Source organism: Staurois parvus, unplaced genomic scaffold (genome assembly GCF_062004578.1).
Source record: "Staurois parvus isolate SC_StPar_1 unplaced genomic scaffold, SC_StPar_1.0 ptg001215l, whole genome shotgun sequence".
Classification (NCBI taxonomy): Eukaryota; Metazoa; Chordata; class Amphibia; order Anura; family Ranidae; genus Staurois; species Staurois parvus.
In genome coordinates, this window is record NW_028319011.1 from 688,734 (window position 1) to 694,733 (window position 6,000).

The 6,000-nt window shown below is 48.0% G+C and overlaps 1 pseudogene; it reads right to left on the reverse strand.

The window, feature by feature from the left end:
* Positions 1-5,117: 5,117 nt before the first annotated feature.
* Positions 5,118-5,233, reverse strand: LOC149438126 (U2 spliceosomal RNA; annotated as a pseudogene).
* Positions 5,234-6,000: the final 767 nt, after the last annotated feature.

Below are 6,000 nucleotides of genomic sequence, written 5' to 3' on the forward strand. Positions count from 1 at the left end.
ATGGGGCAACTACAGGAATCAAGAGACATGAAGCTGGGAGGTTAAAATGTGAGGAGAGGTTAAAAAAGAATAAAAGGGTTTGGTTTTTGACAATATGTGACAAGGTTTTAATTTTACACTTGTAGGTTTGTTTGTCCGATTTTCTCATCATATATACTAGGCGTTAGGAATTTGTTTGTTCAAGAAACATTTCCATCCTACTCCTTCGAATTTTCTCATCACTGCGGTCAAAAATGAACAGCAATTTGTCCGCACTAATGATTAGAAAAACAAATGACCTTTAGAACCTTCTTTTCCCAAGAATTGTCATTTAAATTCTACCCATCTATGGCTAGATTTAGTGGAGTGAATCAACATTTGTTTTGACTGCAGTGACTACAAAATTGAAAGGAGCAGGATAGAAAATGTTTAAAATAAAACAAAAACTAATCTCTAACAGTGTATGTGATTTTTTTGTTCAGGAAAATGTATTCATTCCAAAATCAACTGTTAAAAGCAAAAGAAATTTTGAAGTATCTTTGTATGAACATTTGTTTGTTACATTCAATATGTTGAAGAATGCCATTCAAACATTAGTTTGAAAATCTACTAGAGTACGGCCAGCTTTAGACAGTTGTCATTAGAACAGCTTGTCCCACTGGATGATGATTTCCCCTCTGTACCTCTCCAGGTGACAATTTAACATTTTGGATTTTTTTTACCTTCATTCTTGTTTAGAAAGTATTATGACCACATATCTAAAATGAAAATATATAAAAAGAAAAAAAAAATCTTTATTTTGTATTGCAAAAAAGATCATCTTCAATTAAAATCACTTAAGCTTTAAAGAGTTGCATTTAAAACAACCCTTTTTGAAAGCCATGGTAGGCCACAGGTATAGAATATTGTATCAAAAATCTTTTTGAAATAAGGATGTCCCTGGACAGTCACAAGCAGAGAAGTATGATAGAAAAAAAAAAACTTCCTTAGAGAATTTTCGAAAAGCTTTGAACAGTTCCTAATTGTAATATCAAAAGATGTAAGGATACCGTTAATGGAGTTTCGGTGTTATATTTCACACCACATGGTAAGATAATAGTCCACATCCCTTAGATGTAGTATCTCTAAAGCAGTGGTTCTCAACCTTTCTAACGCCGCGACCCCTTAATACAGTTCCTCATGTTGTGGTGACCCCCAACCATAAAATAATTTTCGTTGCTACTTCATAACTGTAATTTTGCAGTAGGAGGAATAGTGCCACGTCATTGGTGTCAGTGGGAGGAATAGTGCCCCGTCATTGGTATCAGTGGGAGGAATAGTGCCCCGTCATTGGTGTCAGTGGGAGGAATAGTGCCACGTCATTGGTGTCAGTGGGAGGAATAGTGCCCCATCATTGGTATCAGTGGGAGGAATAGTGCCCCGTCATTGGTGTCAGTGGGAGGAATAGTGCCCCCTTCATTGGTGTCAGTGGGAGGAATAGTGCCCCGTCATTGGTGTCAGTGGGAGGAATAGTGCCCCGTCATTGGTGTCAGTGGGAGGAATAGTGCCCCGTCATTGGTGTCAGTGGGAGAAATAGTGCCCCGTCATTGGTATCAGTGGGAGGAATAGTGCCCCGTCATTGGTATCAGTGGTAGGAATAGTGCCCCGTCATTGGTGTCAGTGGGAGGAATAGTGCCTCGTCATTGGTGTCAGTGGGAGGAATAGTGCCCCATCATTGGTATCAGTGGGAGGAATAGTGTCCCATCATTGGTGTCAGTGGGAGGAATAGTGCCCCATCATTGGTATCAGTGGGAGGAATAGTGCCCCATCATTGGTATCAGTGGGAGGAATAGTGCCCCATCATTGGTATCAGTGGGAGGAATAGTGCCCCATCATTGGTGTCAGTGGGAGGAATAGTACCCCATCATTGGTGTAAGTGGGAGGAATAGTGCCCCGTCATTGGTATCAGTGGGGGGGAATAGTGTCCCGTCATTGGTGTCAGTGGGAGGAATAGTGCCCCGTCATTGGTGTAAGTAGGAGGAATAGTGCCCCGTCATCGGTATCAGTGGGGGGAATAGTGCCCCGTCATCGGTGTCAGTGGGAGGAATAGTGCCCCGTCATCGGTGTCAGTGGGAGGAATAGTGCCCCGTCATCGGTGTCAGTGGGAGGAATAGTGCCCCATCATCGGTGTCAGTGGGAGGAATAGTGCCTCATCATCGGTATCAGTGGGAGGAATAGTGCCCCATCATCGGTATCAGTGGGAGGAATAGTGCCCCATCATAGGTGTCAGTGGGAGGAGGAATAGTGCCCCATCATAGGTGTCAGTGGGGGGAGGAATAGTGCCCCATCATAGGTGTAAGTGGGGGGAGGAATAGTGCCCCATCATAGGTGTCAGTGGGGGGAGGAATAGTGCCCCATAATAGGTGTCAGTGGGGGGAGGAATACTGCCCCATCCTTGGTGTCAGTGGGGGGAGGAATACTACCCCATCCTTGGTGTCAGTGGGGGGAGGAATACTGCCCCATCCTTGGTGTCAGTGGGGGGAGGAATACTGCCCCATCCTTGGTGTCAGTGGGGGGAGGAATACTGCCCCATCCTTGGTGTCAGTGGGGGGAGGAATAGTGCCCCATCCTTGGTGTAAGTGGGAGGAATAGTGCCCCGTCATTGGTATCAGTGGGGGGGAATAGTGTCCCGTCATTGGTGTCAGTGGGAGGAATAGTGCCCCGTCATTGGTGTCATTTGGGGGAGGAATCGTGCCTCATCGTTGGTGTCATTTGGGGGAGGAATCGTGCCTCATCGTTGGTGTCAGTGGGGGGAGGAATAGTGCCCCATCGTTGGTGTCAGTGGGGGGAGGAATAGTGCCCCATCGTTGGTGTCAGTGGGAGGAATAGTGTCCCATCGTTGGTGTCAGTGGGAGGAATAGTGTCCCATCGTTGGTGTCAGTGGGAGGAATAGTGCCCCATCATTGGTATTAGTGACACCAATGATGGGGCACTATTCCCACTGACACCAATGATACTTACCTTGCAGACCCCTGCTCCAGCCTGGGCTCGCTCGCTCCCTCCCTCTCCCATGGTACCGACACTTACCTGTCAGATGTCTTCCTTCTCCGGCCGCTCTCCTCCTCTTCACTCGCTCGATCTTCGCGGTGCCGCTCGGCTCCTCTTCTCCAAGCTCCACCTCCTTGCCGGTGATTGGCCGCCTGTGTGCCTCTCCTGAGCTACAGTGCCGGTGGCCAATCACAGGCGAGGATTGATCTCGAGGTGTGTCCAGATGACAGGGGCTGCATGTCATCCCGCCCACACCTGGAGGTGGCGGCGGCGGCGAGGAGCGGTGTCTCGGTTCCTAAGACCATCGGAAATATGTGTTTTCCGATGGTCTTAGGCGACCCCTGTGGAAGCGTCGTTCGACCCCCAAAGAGGTCGCGACCCCCAGGTTGAGAACCGCTGCTCTAAAGGATCCTGTCTTGTCTTAGGAGAGTTTTCCTAACCTCTTCGTTTTTCATATGGAGGCTAGAATGCAAAAAAAAACAGACAATCATTCGTCCAATTTTCTCATTGTGTGTTCGGGGCTTTGGAGGTGCTGGGGTCTACAGGGAACAACAGGTTTTTTTTTTTGTTTTTTTTTTTAAGTCCGCAAACGTGCAAACTACAACGAAAAACCCGTAAGCGATCACAAAAAATGTGCAAGTGCGAACACCACACGAAAAAGTGCACTTAGGGGTGTGTTTGTCCTACCCCCGGAGGAGTTGGACCGTTACCCTGATCCCCCGGGGCACGAAGCTCCTGACAGGGACAAGGTTCCCATTTGGTCCTCCTAGCCAAAAGGCCTGGTGGACCACCGTTCCTTATGTCCAGCCGAAGCCGGACATCCAGTACTAGGCCAGGGGGCTCTCCCGGAGAGAAAACCCCCTAGGGATCAGGGGAGGAAGGAACCAAAAGGCCACACATCCTCCCCCTAGACTTCAGGATAGGCCCGAGGACCCACACCCTCCATCCGTGAAAACACACACATAAGCGAAAGAAAAAAGTGACAAACGTGGGAGGTGAAATAAATTAAATAAATAGAAAATAAAAAAGTGGTACCGTGCCAAATTGTGCACAGACCAGGCCCTGAGGCCTGTAGCAAAAATTGCCCTGGTCCTAGCCAAAAGGCCTGGTCCTTAGGGCGCTGTGCAAAAAGAGTGTAAAAACAGTGACCATGTGCCAACTTCACACTGTGGGGTCCCACACCCAGGTGTTACTAATGGCACCCCTGAGAGCGTCTTCCTCAGGGGACACTGAGTTTGCGGACTTTCTGCAAAAGGTTTTTTTTTTTTGTTTTTTTAAGTCCGGAAACGTGCAAACTACAACGAAAAAACCCGTAAGTGATCACAAAAAATGTGCAAGTGCGAACACCACACGAAAAAGTGCACTTAGGGGTGTGTTTGTCCTACCCCCGAAAGGGTTGGACCGTTCACCTTATCCCCCGGGGCACGAAGCTCCTGACGGGGACAAGGTTCCCATTTGGTCCTCCTGGCCAAAAGGCCTGGTGGACCACCGTTCCTTATATCCAGCCGAAGCCGGACATCCAGTACTAGGCAAGGGGGTTCTCCCGAAGAGAAAACCCCCTAGGGATCAGGGGAGGAAGGAACCAAAAGGCCACACATCCTCCCCCTAGACTTCAGGATAGGCCCGAGGACCCACACCCTCCATCCGTGAAAAACACACACATAAGCGAAAGAAAAAAGTGACAAACGTGGGAGGTGAAATAAATTAAATAAATAGAAAATAAAAAAGTGGTACCGTGCCAAATCGTGCACAGACCAGGCCCTGAGGCCCATAGCAAAAATTGCCCTGGACTTGGCCAAAAGGCCTGGTCCTTAGGGCGCTGTGCAAAAAGAAGTGAAAAACAGTGGCCATGTGTCATCTTCACACCGTGGGGTCCCACACCCAAGTGTTACTAGTGACACTCCTGAGAGCGTCTTCCCCAGGGGGCACTGAGTTTGCGGACTTTTTGCGTCCCCAGCCCCTGGCCAGACCAAGGTAGATCCGTCCGAATCAGGAGGTACTGGGTCTTTCCAGCTTTCCCAGAGGAATTACTCCCAAGGCCCCAGAACGAATCATGGCGCTCCCTGGTTTCTGTCCCTCCGGTCCAGCCTTCCGGACCCCCATCATACCAGTGAGGGTACTATACAACAGCCATCCCCGCAAAGCTAGAATGGCCGGGAGCACCCCCACTGGACACTGATAAGAACAGATACTACACTTGATCTTAGCCAAAAGGCCGAGAAGCATCCAATCAGGCAAGCCCCTTGCACTACATGGTTGTTAGTAGATCTAAAGGAGATCCATTACATCTCAACACATTTGTATCTGATTGTAGGAAGTATTCTCAGTTTACCATTTACACAAGAACATGGAATATTTATGGCTAATTTGACAATTCTGACACCATTCCTGTGATCAGTTCCATTACTTTTATGAAAGTGACTTTCCATAATGTGCCTTGAGGAGTCTCACTTCTCAGCCTGAATCTTGATCACAGTAAATAGTACATGTCAGAAGTCTAAAGTAATTCATAAAAACCCCAATGTTCTCCTGATGTATCCCATCAGGGGGGAAACACACACTCCTCCCCCTCCATGAATGATCTCCACTCCCTGTGTGCCTCCAACCTTCATTTATAACTCAACAACCCCAACCATGGTGAGGGAGGCCTGGAGCCTTGTTCATAAACAGTGCCTGTTATGCAGATTGCCATGTATCTCAATGTGTGCAACCATCACAACATCCCATTGTCAGGAGAGGAGATCCCATGAATTCAAAATACAAATAATTCACCAGCAGGAATTATTATAAAGGTGGAAATTGACTGATGGACATAAGAATTCTATGCTGAGCCCCCCAGAAAGGAGTTATTATCTCTAGATGAACATAGAAGGCCCATAAGTTAGTATGGAATTCAGGCTAGATCAGTCCCCACCCCACCTGAACAAGACAAACCATCCTCTCCCCTTCCACTCCCCCTTACTCCCCTCCCCCCCTTTTTTTTTCTTCTTTCCT